The sequence below is a fragment of the Equus przewalskii genome, chromosome 18 (genome assembly GCF_037783145.1).
Source record: "Equus przewalskii isolate Varuska chromosome 18, EquPr2, whole genome shotgun sequence".
NCBI lineage: Eukaryota > Metazoa > Chordata > Mammalia > Perissodactyla > Equidae > Equus > Equus przewalskii.
In genome coordinates, this window is record NC_091848.1 from 24,669,189 (window position 1) to 24,683,696 (window position 14,508).

At 54.0% G+C, this 14,508-nt stretch overlaps 1 long non-coding RNA gene across 1 annotated transcript; it reads left to right on the plus strand.

Moving 5' to 3' along the window:
- Window positions 1-879: 879 nt before the first annotated feature.
- Window positions 880-9,331, plus strand: LOC139076942 (uncharacterized). Its single transcript, XR_011529033.1, has 3 exons — window positions 880-1,003; window positions 4,183-4,344; window positions 8,986-9,331. It is a non-coding gene; the product is annotated as an uncharacterized lncRNA (long non-coding RNA).
- Window positions 9,332-14,508: the final 5,177 nt, after the last annotated feature.

Sequence of the window (14,508 nt, forward strand, 5' to 3'; positions counted from 1 at the left end):
CATTGGGAGACCAGACCCAGGCCTATCCAGGCTCAACTTCCCTTTTGTGCTTCGGCCTCATTGCATCTAACTTCTTGGAAGTGGAGCGATAAGAGTAGAAAGCAAACTGCCCCAGAGCTCCTTCCTCCTAAGGCTCAGCGCAGGCGTTCCTGGGGTGGGGGCAGACACTTGAGTCTGGATGGTGTTTTACAGACATGTTCACTCCCGTTGTCTCCCAGGGAGCTGAGGGTAGAGGGGGTTGGTCAGCTCCCAGGGTCACATGGCAGCCCGACAAAGGGGAGGAGAGCCCACTGGTGTTCAGATGCAGAGCCCAGCTCCCTTCAGCAAACATCAGCCCAGAAGTGTGGCTGCTCTTCACCAAGTCCTTACTGTGTTCCAAGCACTGGGCTAAAATGCTCCATTTATAGACGGATCTTATTTAATCTCACAACAACCCAGCCAGAGAAGGAAGTATTTTTATCCTTTTTACACAGGAGGAAGGGAAAGGTTAAGTAACTTGCCCAAAGTCGCTGAGCCAGTAAGTGAGGCCTGGGGCTAGGATTCCCACCCAGACACTGCCTGTGCACTTGAAAGGTTCAGAGGATAAGTTACAAGAACCAGGGAGAGGGTTAGGAAAACAGTTTCTGGAAATGTCAAAGGAGAAAACATGGGGGGCGCTCAGAGGCCCCTTGGATGCAGAAGCAGGAAGAGGGTGGGGGACAGGTGCGTCTCCTGGTGTCAGAAGGGGTCCTTGGGCAGTAAACCTTTGCGGGGCATGGAACAGGTTTCCATGGTACCTGCACATCCTAAATTAGAGGGTCGTTGGCTGGACCCGGTAGGGGGAAGGGCATGGACAAAGCCTCATGGATCACCGAGTTCGCGTGTCGCGGCCCCGCACATCTCCAGACGTTTCCAGACAGGGCAGAGCTCGGCAGGGGCATTCCAAGTGGCGGAGGTAGCTAGGGGTTGCGATGCTACAGGCCCGGGGTGGCTATTTCAGGCGCAGGGGACCAGGCCCCATGAGGTGAGCGGGCGGGCCCGCCCCGCGGCGCGCTCCGGCGGGGAGAAGAGGCGGGGGGCGGCCGTGGCGCTGCGCGGGCTCCCGGGACCCCCTGCCCCGGCCTTCCGCGGCGCGCTCCCGCTCTCGGGCTCCTCCCGCGGCGCCGCTCGTTGGTATTCCCCCCGCGGAGGCAAGCGCCGCGCCGTGCCGCAGGAGGGGCCCCGGGATGGGCGCCCAGCAAGGCTCCGGACCTGGGAGCCCCCGGGGTCGGAGGAGGGCGGGGGACAGGGAGCAGCCATCGAGATCTCCTTTCTTTCCTGGATGGGGACTCTGCCAAGGGCGGGGGATGGGAGGGACGATGCGGGGGCCCGAGGCCGCCTTGGGCCCAGGCGCCAGAGCTGTCAACGGCGCAAGGTGTCGCGGGTGGCCGGGGGAGGGGACGTGGTGCTGAGTGGCGTCCGGCACACCCCTCGCCGCATTCCGGGGCCGAGGACTGAGATAAAGGGGAGGGGGCGCACCAAGCTCCTGCTCAAGTGTCCACTTCCTACTCCTGAGGCTCCGGGATGGGGAGGGTCCGTGGCCCATGTCTCCTGGACTCCCTCCCTGCCTTATCCCGTCATTCTAACCATCTTAGCGGGAGTCTGGGATGGGGCCTCCACCTGAAGAGGTAAGACGTCGCCCCCTACTGGGTCCGCCGGCAGGGCGGGATGGTGGACACTGAGCGCCAAGGCAGGAGCGGGGGCCGGCAGCCGCACAGTAAGGGGGACACTGGGTGTGTGCGCCCCAGGTCGAAGATTTTGAGGGACGTGTTCAACCCAGAAATGCCGGGTCCATAAGGCACTCCGGATGTGTCCTGTGCAGCACACCGCATGTGTCCTGTGCAGCGCACCGCACATAGCTCTCTCCGCGTGCGCCCAGATCTGTACACATGCATGTAGTGCACGCACACCTCTCTCCTTCCACTTAGCCACGGGAAGCAGCAGACTGGGGCACGCTACACTTACCACAGCCACACTTACATCATGTCCCCAAGTCACCTCCCTTACTCGGGTTCACACGTCCTCAGTTACAAGACCCTCCCTGGCCCCACCTCCCAACCCACACACCCTAAGAGTTAGCCGAGCCAGAGAAGAGGTGGGGGAAGGGAAGCAAAGAAAGACGAAAGCCACTGTCTTCCTTGAAGGCACTTGCCCCAGTGCATTTCTATCTGGGCGACCTAACCCAGCTACCCTGTGCCTCAGACCCCTGAGCACGGGGATTCAAGGAGGGGTCGGGCCGTGGTTAGGGCAGAGGAAGAATTACTCAGGAGGGGTCTGCCTTTCCTGGGGGCAGATAAGGAGGGAGAGAGAGTGAGGTCTTAATCTGCCCCGTCTTGGTTAACTTGGTTAATTACACTCTCCTGGGGGCAGAAAATTAGATCTCCCAAGTTAGTGCTTAAAAAGGGAGGTCAATGCATGGGTAGCCGGGGAGGGTTGAGACTGGGGGAGGGGCAGCTTCCCCTTAACTCCCTCATCTCATCTGCCCCAGAGGGGCAGTTGTATCCCCAAATGACCCATGTTGTGCCCCTCTCTATGCCTGAACTCTGACAGTAGGGACAGGTAAGGAGAGTAAGATGCTCCAGGCTGTGCTCAGTCCTCACGTGGATCCCCCTTCTCCAGGGTGGCCCCAGGGAGGGGGACCTGGACAGCAGCCCTTAGATCCAAGCCTGAGTGGCCAGATCCAGGATTAGAACCTGGAAAATCTGGGGCGACTGGAGTATTACAGTGGGAAGGGCTGCAGATTTAGAGTGTACGGGCAGACCTGGGGTCAAAGCCCAGCTTCCTTGGGCAGGTTGACCTCTCTGTCTCATGCCCTCACCTATAAAAAGGTGTAGTAATCATTCCTACCTCGTGGGATTGTTACAAACATTAAATCAGTGAACACGTGTAAAGTATGTGCCGGGATCATAGCAAGCACTCAAAAATGTCAGCTACTATTTTTATTAGTATTAAGTTTAAATAAAATATAGGAGCAGATAGGAAAATGTTGAATAGTGCTTGGTGCATAGCAGGGGTCGAAAAAACCAAGGCACGTGGGGAAATCCACCAACCCCATGCCACCCATGGGGATGCTGGACGTTTTGCTGCAGGCTTAGCCCAGGCCCTGGCCCACTTCCTGGGGTAAGGCCCTGGGGGCCTGGGCAGTTTGAAGGCAGTGAGGGTGTAGAACCTCATTAAGGGGTAGAGAACAGCAAGTTGCCAAGGGAGAATGGTTTCTGCATTTCTCCCCTTAGTACACTGATCCCGGGTCTGGTTGAGGGGGTGGGGCTCCTTCCCTCTGATATTCATTGGTTCTTAAAATGTTTACTGGATATCTACTATGTGCCAGGCATTAGGCTGGGCACGAGGGATGCTGGGACAAACAAAGACAGAGAGAGCTGCTGCTTCAAAGAGCTTAGTCTACGAGGGACATGGGTGCTATTCAAATAATCATACAAAGGAATGTATGTAATTACAAGTCAAGGTAAATGTTACAGGTGCAGGACCAAATCACAGCTCTAGGGACCTGAGCTAGTCTTGGGTAAGGCTGGGGGTCCTCTAAGCAGTTATCTGATGCCCAGCAGAGGGAGCTGGGGCCCCCATTACCATCCAGGTCCCTTTAACCTTTTGGTGTCTGATCCTGAGTATATCTTCATTCACTCCCTCCCTCCTTCCCTCACTCATTCATTTATTCAATAAAGCTTCAATGGGCCCTTCCATATGCCAGTCCCAGTGTATGGAGCTGGGGACATGGGGATGAACTGGCTACAGCTCCCACTCCCTGAAGGGGCACACAGCTCAGAGGCGGACACTGATATGTGCATCAACATATGACACTGACCAAGCCTTCCCTTCCCTATAGCCCATCCCCAACTTGGCCACCCGCTTCTCACAGCTCAGAGGGCCAGTCTCGGGCACCTGTTCCCAGCAGTCCTACAACCCCATAGTGTTCCTTGGGCACTCTCTGGTGCTCCTTCTGTAGCCCTCTGCTCTACCTTTACCCTCTGCAAGGCACATCTGTCCATCAGCGTTTCTGAGTACAGGGTGCCTTCTATCCCCTTTTCTACAGAAGAGCTCAGAGAGATTACGTGGCTTGCCTGAGGACACAAAGCCAGGCAACGGCAAAGCCAAAATCTGAATCAGCCCTAACCTATCCATGATTCTGCGTTCTTCCCACTCCATCAGGATACCTAAGGGAACCTGGAAGTGCTGCACCTGGGCCACTTCAGAATGACACTCTCCCCACCAAGAGGGTGCTCTGCACACATGGGCAAGGGCTGCCTCAGCTTGCCTTTTTCAGAGACGAGAGGAAAGAGAGAGGCGGAGAGCCGGGCCTCCAGGTGGAAGGTGCGTGTCAGGAGTACTGTCCAGGAATGGAATGGGGTTCCAGCTTGGGGGTGGGGGTACAGGTCTGACAGGCAAGCAGTTCTGTCCCTCCATGTTGCCTCCCGGTCCCTGTTTCTCATTAATCAGTCCCATCTCATGGAGCAGGAATGAAAACAGAGGATCTGGCTGGAGGCCTGCTGTGACATCAGCCCAGAGGTGGCTGCCTTGACCCTGACTACTGGGACCTGGGGAAGCCCCCTACCCGACTTTGTCCTGGCTTGACAGGGAGAAGGAGAGAGGGCAGAGGACAACTCTCCCTGAACCTCTCTCCCTTCTCCGGGCACTGAACTTGGGGCAAGTGAGAGAGGTGGCACTTGCCTGAAGAGACCAGGAAAGGGTGTGTCGGCAGGAATGTAGAGGGTATTGGAGCTGGCTTTCCCCAGACACCACTGCCTCCTACACACCCTGCCACTCCTTCCCCCACAGCCACCCCCAGCACCACTCCCAGGCATTGCTCTCCCAGCATCCTCTCCATGTCCTCCATTTCTACTACTGAAATCTTCCCTTGTACCCTTTTCTGCCCATCCTCACCTCCCTTGACCTTTCTGAGCCTCAGGTTCACAGTCAGGCTTCTTCCGGGACTTGGTACCTGGCTGACCAGATTCTTCTTGGCTCCAGCATTTTGGCTTTCACACCCAGATGTTGAACTCTCACCTCCAGTGACCTCCCGCTTCGTTCCCAATTGTCCTTCAACACCACATTGGGCTACACTTTGATCCTGGTTCTCACTTAGCCATCTCCTCCAAGACTGCAAGTCTGATATCCCAGCCTCCCACCACTTCCTCCTGCCTGCCCAGTTTCAAAATCTCTGGTCCCCAAACCCCTTTTTCTCCCCATCTGGGGGCCTTCTGGGGTACACTTCTCTCCCTGTCCCACCTGGACTATTCCCACCATGATCCCTCTGAACAATCCTTTTCTTGTTTTGCTGCTTTCCAATAAAATACCCTCCACAGCAGCTGGTGCAGACTTTTCGACACTACTCAACCCCCAATTGCACCTTCTCCCACCCTCACTTCCTACTTTCCTAGCATAATGCATCCTCTCAACAAACACTTGCTGAGCCTTCCTCTTTGCCAGGCACTGAGCCTCAGGCAATGGAGATACATGAGCCACCCTCAAGAAGCCTACAGTCCAGTGGAGGAGAAAGACAAATGACACGGAAATATAGGAATATTCCAGGTGTCACAGATGGATTTTGAAGAGGAGAGTGACATCATGAGAACAGTATTTTTGGAAGTGGAGTGAGGCTGTCATGGGAGGGATTGGAGGACATGGAGATGGTGGCAGGATGGCAGGGGAGGAAGCCAAGGTTTAGGTGAGGAGTAATAAGGTCCTGGATGGAGATAGGTTGAGGAGGAAGTGCTGGAGAGATGAGGAGGAGATGGGTGTGAAGGATCTGGCAAAGTAAGTAGTAACATGCTTGGTGACTGATGGGATGTGGGAGGGGAGAGATAGTAGAGTCTGAGCCTGGGTGATTCTAAGGACTGAGCGACTGGATGTACTTTGGCACCATTTATAGATTCAGAAAGTACAGGAAGAGGAACAGTATGTGTGAAGGAGAACAGTGGGCTCCATTTGAAGCATTCAAGGAGAGATGCCCAGAAAGCCACTGAATATGTGGACCTGGAGCTCAGGAGTGAGGTCTGAGCTGTAGTGTCAGGCACAGCATGGAAGCCAGGGATGAAGTTCAGATAGTGGGTAGGATTGCCCAGGAGAGTTATAGAGAGAAGAGAAGAGTCTGAGGTGGGTATGTATGGAATGCCCCCTCACTGCTCCTACAGGCATCCTTCATGCCTCTCTGAGAGCTCTTTTCACACTGCATTGGAAATGTTCCTGTTTATCTTCCCTGCCTGGATGTGTGCTCCTTGAAGAACGCATCACATCTTTATGATGCATGTTTCCCAGGAAGACGTGCTTGGGCCTGGCACAAGATAGGGGCTCAGTAATGCCCAAGGGATGGATGGATGATAAAAGTAATGTGTTGAGGGCTTCTTATGTGCCAGACGCCACTCTAAGTGTTTTACATTTAGTAATTCATTTAATCTTCGGGACAACTCTACATTTCCAACTCTCAATGGAAATATATTCTTACCATTTCCATTTTACAGATGGGAAAGCTTGGCTAAGAGAAATTAAGGAACTTGTCCAAGGTCACAGAACTGGTAAAGGGCAGAGCCAAGATTCGAGTCCAGGTAGTCTAGCTCCAGACCTGATGCTTTTCACTCCCACACTATTCTGCTTCTGAAACAAAATCTTAGAATAAAAACATCTACTATTGATTATCATTACTGAATGCTTACTGTGCCAAGCACTGTGCTAAGAACTTTATTAGATTATTTAATTTAATTCTATATAAATGAGTTAATAGATGAATGTATTGATGGATGGAATAAAATTATGTATGTATGTGTGTATGTATGTATGTATGTATGGACAAGTGCATGAATGGATGGGTGAATAAGAAAATGGGTAGATGAGAAAGTAAGTGGAAGGATGGATAGAGGGACAGATGAATAGACGAGTGAATGTATGTATGAATGAAGAATAGCTGGATGGGGACCAGTGCGGTGGCACAGCAGTTAAGTGCGCATGTTCCACTTTGGCAGCCCGGGGTTGGCCAGTTCAGATCCCGGGTGTGGACATGGCACCGCTTGGCACGCCATGCTGTGGTAGGCATCCCACATATAAAGTGGAGGAAGATGGGAATGGATGTTAGCTCAGGGCCAGTCTTCCTCAGCGAAAAGAGGAGGATTGGCAGCAGTTAGCTCAGGGCTAATCTTCCTCAAAAAAAAAAAAAAAGAATAGCTGGATGAATGAATGATGGGTAGATGAATGGATATGTGGATGGATGGGTGGATGGATGAATGGTAGAATGGATGAAAGAACAGGCAAGCAGGTGTATAGATGAGACAATGCATGAATGGATGGATAATACGTGAATAGATGGAAGAATAAGCAAGTGAATGGATGAGTGGATAGAAGGATAGATGGAGGGATGGAAAGACGAATGGATCCACAAGCATAGATGAGAAGGTGGATAAGTAGATGAATGGGTGAATGGATGGATGAGCAGATAAACGGGTGGGTGGATGGAAAGCTGGATGAATGGATAAACAATAGGTGTATGGATAAAAGGATGAATGAATGGACAGATAGTTAGATGATTAAATGGCTGGATGATTGGATGGTTGGATGGATGAGTGGATGTTTAGATGGTTGGATGGATAAAGGAATGAATTCTTATATTTAGGACTGTAAAAGAGAGTAAGGAAAGTCACAAATTATAGTCCCTACCCTTTCCCCTAGATATATCTATGCCTTCTGTTGGCCATTTCTTCCACAGTGGTATATAGAATCTGTCCTGCCCTACCCGCTTCCCCCACCCCCACACACAAACCCACAACCAGGCACCAACGCTTGGTCCTCACCCACCCTCACTTGAAATACAGAGATATCCTGGAACAGATTCCAGCCATCCCGATTCCTCTCCTGCTCTTCTGCTTTGATGTCCAGGGAAAGCACCTTCCAAACAACCAGCCTAGGGAGAAGGCAAGTGGGGATTGTGAGGGCTCCTCCCTCTGACCTCTGTTGCAGTGTCAATAATAATGCCAGGGTTGGAAGGTTGTGATTAGAATGGCAAACTAATAGTGTCACAGAAAGTGTTAGGGGCACAGTGTCAGGGGACAGGGGTGTTCTGTGGGGCTGGTAGGACAGCCATATCTACTCTCAGGTAGAGAAGGGGTTTTAGGAAGTAGCATTCAGGCAGACGGGAAGGAAGGAGGCCTTGCTGGGTTAGGAGGCAGGATCCACCTCTGAAGGCATCGAATTGTTAAGTGCTCAGCTCCACTGAGAGCTGTGTGACCTTGGACAACTCACTTAGCTTTTCTGAGTTTCCTTATCTGTCAAATGAACTAATAACACCTACCTCACATGGTCACTGAGAAAATGAAACAAGATGATCCAAACAAAGTGTGAGGCACGTTGTAGGCCATTAACAAATGCGTTCGAGAAGTAGTAAAGTATGTAGATTTCATTTTCTTCTGGGAGAAGATAAACTAAGGAATCTCTGCTTGGTGTCTGTTTAGGAAGAAGTGCGGGTCAGGGGGGATGATTGACATCCTGGGTCTAGGGTCCCCATGGCCTCTGGGAACCTCCTTGAGAAGCCCTCTCCTGCTTCCTGCCCCTACAAGCTCAGGTCCCTGGAAATTTCCAAGGCCTGAGCAGGAAGAAGTAGCATGAGAGTATTGGTGGGAGCGGGCGCTAGCCCTGGAACCCCTGAGGAAGCAGACCCTTCCCACAGCCCCTGACCCTCCCTCTCTGGGCCAGGCGCCAGCAGGCAGGGCACCCAGCTCTGTGCTTAACAAAAAAGAGCTGCTTGTTGTGCAGGATGAGTCATGGAGACCCTAGAGTGGCCCTGGGAGGAAAGAGGGGGAGTGGGTTCCTCCTCCGACCCAGGAAAGGGCCGTCTCCCACAGCCAGACCTCAGTGGGGAGCACACAGATTAAGGGGGGCTGGAAACCAAGACCGGTACCTTCTTCCTTCCCCACTACTTTCTTTCATTTCTCCCATCTCATTTTATCTCCATCATGTTTATGTTTTCAGATGGAAGAACAGAGGCTGGGAATCTTGCCTTCGGTTTTACAGATATCTACATATAGTATTAAATAGCTAGACTTTTGACTCTGCTGGGGGCACTTGCTCCTTTTAAACTGGGCTTGAGGGGCTGGCCCCGTGGCCAAGTGGTTAAGTTCACGTGCTCCGCTGCAGGCGGCCCAGTGTTTCGTTGGTTCGAATCCTGGGTGTGGACATGGCACTGCTCATCAGACCACACTGAGGCAGCGTCCCACATACCACAACTGGAAGGACCCACAACGAAGAATATACAACTATGTACCCGGGGGCTTTGGGGAGAAAAAGGAAAAAATAAAATCTTTAAATTGGGCTTGAACACAGGATGCATGAAGGGAGGAGAAGGGAATGGCTATGTCTTGTACTAGACTTTTTACGTAGTTTCATCTCCATAGCAATCCTATGAGGTTGAAAGGAAAACGTTCTTGCCCCATTTTACACATAAGGAAACTGAGGCTCAGGGGAGTAACTTACCAAGGTCACATGCCTGGTAAAGGTTAGAGCCTGTATTTGAACCTAGGGTGTCAGACCCTTGACAAGAGCCCCTTAGAGAGGGGACCTTTAGGACAGGGACCCCATAGGGGTCTGGCTTTAGTGGCATGGAGAGGACCGGGGAGCTGTTCTGTTTGACTCAGCACCAGGGATCCCAGATCCACATGCAGCTCTGTGCCGGAAGCCCAGTTCTGCGTGTGGAAATGAAGATGCTAAACCCGTGCCAACAGGGCCATACCCAACCCCAGCCCCCACCTGAGGGCTCAGGAAATGACACACCTGAACTGCAGAACAGATTGTTGGACCCGTCTCCAGGATCACCTCCCAGGGGTGGGGTTTGCAGATAGTTGCTCAGCAGCCCCTAGGAAGGAGGAGGGCCAGGCGTCCTGGGCTGAGGAGTGCCCTCCAGGCTGACCCAGACCTGGCAGTGCAGGGTGGTGGACACATCAGTCTGCGGGTCAGGTGGCCGGGGCTCAAGTCCTGCTGTGTGACCTTAGACAATTTGCTAAGTATCTCTGGGCCTTATACTCATCTTTTGTAAATAAAGGGAGAAATTTTTTTCTGCCTACCTCTGGGCATGGGTCCTGGAGGAAGAAACTTTCTACTCTGTAGGGGTCTGACTCTGGGTCAGAACACAGTCTCCAGAAAGAGGTGGGGGAACGGGGTTTCTGCCTGATCTTTCTGGTGGTAAGGAGTGTTAGGAAGCATGAAACAGCTCCCTGGGGGCTGCCTGTAATTTTTTCACAAGTCTGGCCGTGCATAAGGGGCAGCTTCCTCTTGATGCCCTTGCTATGGTATCCGAAACACAGAGTTCTTCCTGCTCCTGAGGCTGGAGACTATGCTGGGGGCAGGCGGGGCTGGCTAGTGGGAGGGATGGAAATTTGCTCTCATTTGACAACTAACCTCTACTGTGCTCAGCTCTAGAACATCATCTGCTCCTGGCACAGGCAGGGTGACTGAGGCCCCAGAGGAGACAGCCAGCGGAGGCCAAGCTCCCACATTCTCAGGCCTGACACAGAGCTCTGGGTGGTCACCCTGCAGGGCCTCCTCTTGGGGTTGCAAGCCACGTGGAGGCTGGGAGTGCCCCGGGGTGGGGGGAGGTGGGCAGTGTCATTTCAAGTGGGGGGAGGGTCATCCCTTCTCCTTCCACACCAGCCTTGGCTGAGGCCACAGCTCAGGCAGAAGGGAGGCTGGGGGAGGGGAGGGCAGAGCTTTGAAAAGGAAGAGGCAGGAATTCTGGTTGGAAATCATTCAAATGAGGCTATGAAACCAGAACCCTGTCTCAGAACAAATTGGCCAGATTTGGCCTGGGGGGAGGGGGGTTACCAGGCGGGTAGAGGAGGTTGGGCCCTGGCTGAGGGAGGAGGGGCTAGACCAGACTCCGATGTGTGTACCCAAGAGGAGCCCAGGCCTGAGCTGTGATGGGTAGAAGGGGACAGTCATCCCCTGGGCTGCCTGCTGTGATATAGGAGGGAGAGGCCAGGTGCCCCAGCCAGCCATCCGGCCTTCCTAGAGGGATCGGGTCTAGTCCAGCACTGACACTCTCTAGGACTGCCCAGCTGTGACCCTCCCACATCCCTGCCCCTGACCTCTGACTGAGGAGCCCCTGTGACTCTATCTTCCCAAGTATTCATTCAAAATTTCTGTTTCCCTTTTAAGTCCTCTGCTCTGTGCTAAGCCTTGGGTACAAGGATGAACTCTGCTGAGGGTTGGGTGGGGAGGAGTAGATGGCTGAGGCTTTGAGGTGTGACTTAAAAAATGGATTCTCTTTCCTTGTCCTAACTGGGGAGGTGTCTGGGGGTCCTCTCACAGAGCAGAGCTGCTCTAGGGGGCCTGGGGAATGCCTCTCCTACCCAGGCAGAGCGAGGGATAGGCACGGGTCAGAAGGAAGGGAGGGGTGAGCAATGGGGGTTCACTGTGGGGCCAGGCAGGGGCACGCGGCGGAGAACCAGGTCTTCAGAGACTCATCAAAGGAGCTGCTGTGTGAAAGGGCAGCCTGAGAGGGGTCGCCGGTTCACGCTGCCTGGAGAGGGATGAAGGCCTGTCTGATGGGGGCGGGGGAGGCTGCTAGAGGCCGGGCTGAGAGAGGGAGTGGCAAGGACAGCAGGCTCCTCGTCCAGCACTAGCTCCTGTCCAGCTGCCTGGCCAGCCACAGGCGGAGTCTGGAGAGCTTGTTTCTAGGGAGAGGCTCTGTCTGTCTGCCTGCCGTGGTCTGGGTGTCCAGGCCCCTTCTCAGGGAGGAAACAAAGTTCCTCAGCCGCCCCACCCCCATGCCTCCTGTTCTAGATTCAAGGGCCAAAATCAAGTCTCAGAGCCAGACGGAAGCAGGACTCAGACACAAGCTATGACCCTGCCGCCTGTCCTGACTCTTCCTACCCTGACCCCAGCCCTGGGGTTTTCTGGCTTGCTGCTCCTCCGACACCACCCACAATGAGCGGGACTCTGCCTTTGTCCTGCTTTCTGGCCCCATCTCCTCCCTTAGCACTCAAGTCCCACCCTGTGGAGAGGGAACCAGCAACTAATTGGGACCCTCTTTCCCACTTTTCCCTGAGCCCACTGACCATCTGAAGACCTTACTCCCCTCACCTCCAGGGTGGGGGTCTCAGAGGCCTCTCTGCCCTTCCGCCGACCAGAGCTGATAGAGGCTCCCAGAATCCTCTCCGCCTCCAGTGTGGATTCCCAGTCTTCCCTGACCCGCCCCCTTGGAGTGTGGGTCTTGAGTTGCAGTTACCACTCTTGACACCCCCACCCGCCAACTCAGGGCGCTCTCAGAATTCCCTCTGTCCTTCCCCACCGCAGTGTGGACTTCCAAAGTCCTCCTCCATGCACTCCCCAGTGGGAGCACTAGAAGAAAGGTACTTCTGAGGGAAGGAAGGGGGGCAGCCAGGGCTCACGATGGGAGGGACCTCGGCTTCTGGCCCCTCCTTGGGGATCAGGCTGGGCCTGGACCTCTCCTCTCGACCCCTCCTCTCAACTGAGGCGGCCACAGTGGCGGGTGAGCGAGCTGGAGGGGGCTGGGAGGGGCAGGGGAGGTGGGGGAACCGGTCTTGTGTTGTTCTTGGCTTGAGCCCCCAGCCCCAGGGAAATCCTGACTCTGTGGAAAACTGAGCAGGCAGCCAGGCAGGGGAGGAGGAGTTGGAAGAGGAAGAGGAGGAGAAGGGGGAGGAGGACCAAGGGCTCAGGGCGAGGTGGGGGTAGGGGCTCCTCTCATAAATCAATCCCACCAGCTCTCAGGCCTGACAAAAACCAGAGACCCCAGGGTCCCTTGAGGGCTGGGGCTGGGGAGGAGGGCACAGACCATCCGATGGGCTGCGGGGGAGGGAAGGCTGAAATGAGGGGCAGCATCCTGCTCAGAGGGCCCGGCCCCAAACCCCCCGAAACAACAGGTGTGTGTGTGTGGCGGGGGAGGGGTCTGAGAAAACAATTTCACAACCACGGGAGCTGAACCAGGGTGGCTGTGACAGATTGATGGGGAAGGGGCCCACTGGTCAGCATTCAGAACGTTTTTATTGCCCTGGATTCTGGCCTGGTTCAACTCCTGAGGAGCTGTGTGACTTCAGACGAGTTGTTTGGCCTCTCCAGCCTCTGTCTCCCCAGAAGTAAAAGGGTGTGAGGTTGGTCCAGTCGCACTCTGGCACCCTCTGACACTACTCTACAGCTCTTCTGAGTGCTTGGCAGAAGAAAGAATATTGCCCTGGAGCTGGCAGGACAACTGTCAAGAGTCTAGGCTCTGCTGTTTAATAACTGTGGCCTTGGGTGGGGCACATGACCTCTCAGATCCTCTGTTTTTGCCTCTGTCAAATGGGCATCATAGGGGCCAGCCCCGTGGCTGAGTGGTTGGGTTCGCAGGCTCCACTTCGGCTGCTCAGGGTTTCGCTGGTTCGGATCCTGGGCACGGACATGGCACCACTCATCAAGCCATGCTGAGGCAGCATCCCACATGCCACAACTAGAAGGACCCACAACTAAAAAAATATATACAACTATATATCCAGGGGCTTTGGGGAGAAAAAGGAAAAATAAAATCTTTAAAAAAAAAAAAAGAGCATCATAATGCCTCCCTGGCCGGGCTCTTATGCCAGTAAGTGGAACAACGTATGTAAACGCCTGGCACGGCAGATTCTTCGTCAAACGCCATTGTTTATTTTGTGTCCACCTCTTTGGTGTCTGCAAGTCTCTCAGCCTTCCAAGGATTGCCTCTTTCCTTTAATACTCAAGTAGCAATAATAATCAAGTGGCCCCAGCTTCCATGCCAGCGACCCAGGAACCCTCACAACCCGCCCCCCACCCCCACCCCCACCCGCCCCCACCTCAGTATTCCAAGGACTCTGTCTCTGCTTCTCCTGTTCCCACTCACCCCTCCTGCCAGGGCTGGTGACCTCCTGCACTGTTGCCCCACTTGGCCACTGCCACACTAGAGACACATGAACTCTGGGCTTGTGCCTTGTGGGTCATCACCAACCATCTGGGCTGCGGAAGGGGGATGCAGCCAGCACAGTGCAGCTGACCCTGTGCCCTTGAACATCAGCAGCCTCCGTCCTAACCCCTGGCCTTGCCAGCACTGGCCTCTTCCTGCAGAGGTTCACATGGCCATTTCTCAGCCCTTCTGCTCCACCTTCTCCTCCCAATGTCCTGTTCCTGCCCCTCACGCCATCCCTGTCCAGATTCCCTCGGCTATTGACAGAGCCCTCAGCACCTCTTTGCGCTGCCCTCTGGTCCCTGCTGGACCCAGGGCCTCACCCAGTTTCAACCAGATTCCCCTTATGATACATCAAGATATTTCAACCAGCAAAAGGGGCTGACTTTTGAGGTACAGTTTATGCCTCTGAGAGAATGATGAAGGGCAGTAGTGTGTTTATTTCCTAGAAAATAATGTTTTCTTTGCAACAATGTTATATTAGCGTTTCCCAGGAAGATAACTTTGACCAACCCCTCCTCTGCCCTAAGCTCCCCTCCCACCCCCTGGTTCACTTCTTCTCCAGGTCTCAGAGCTCTTTCTTAAGG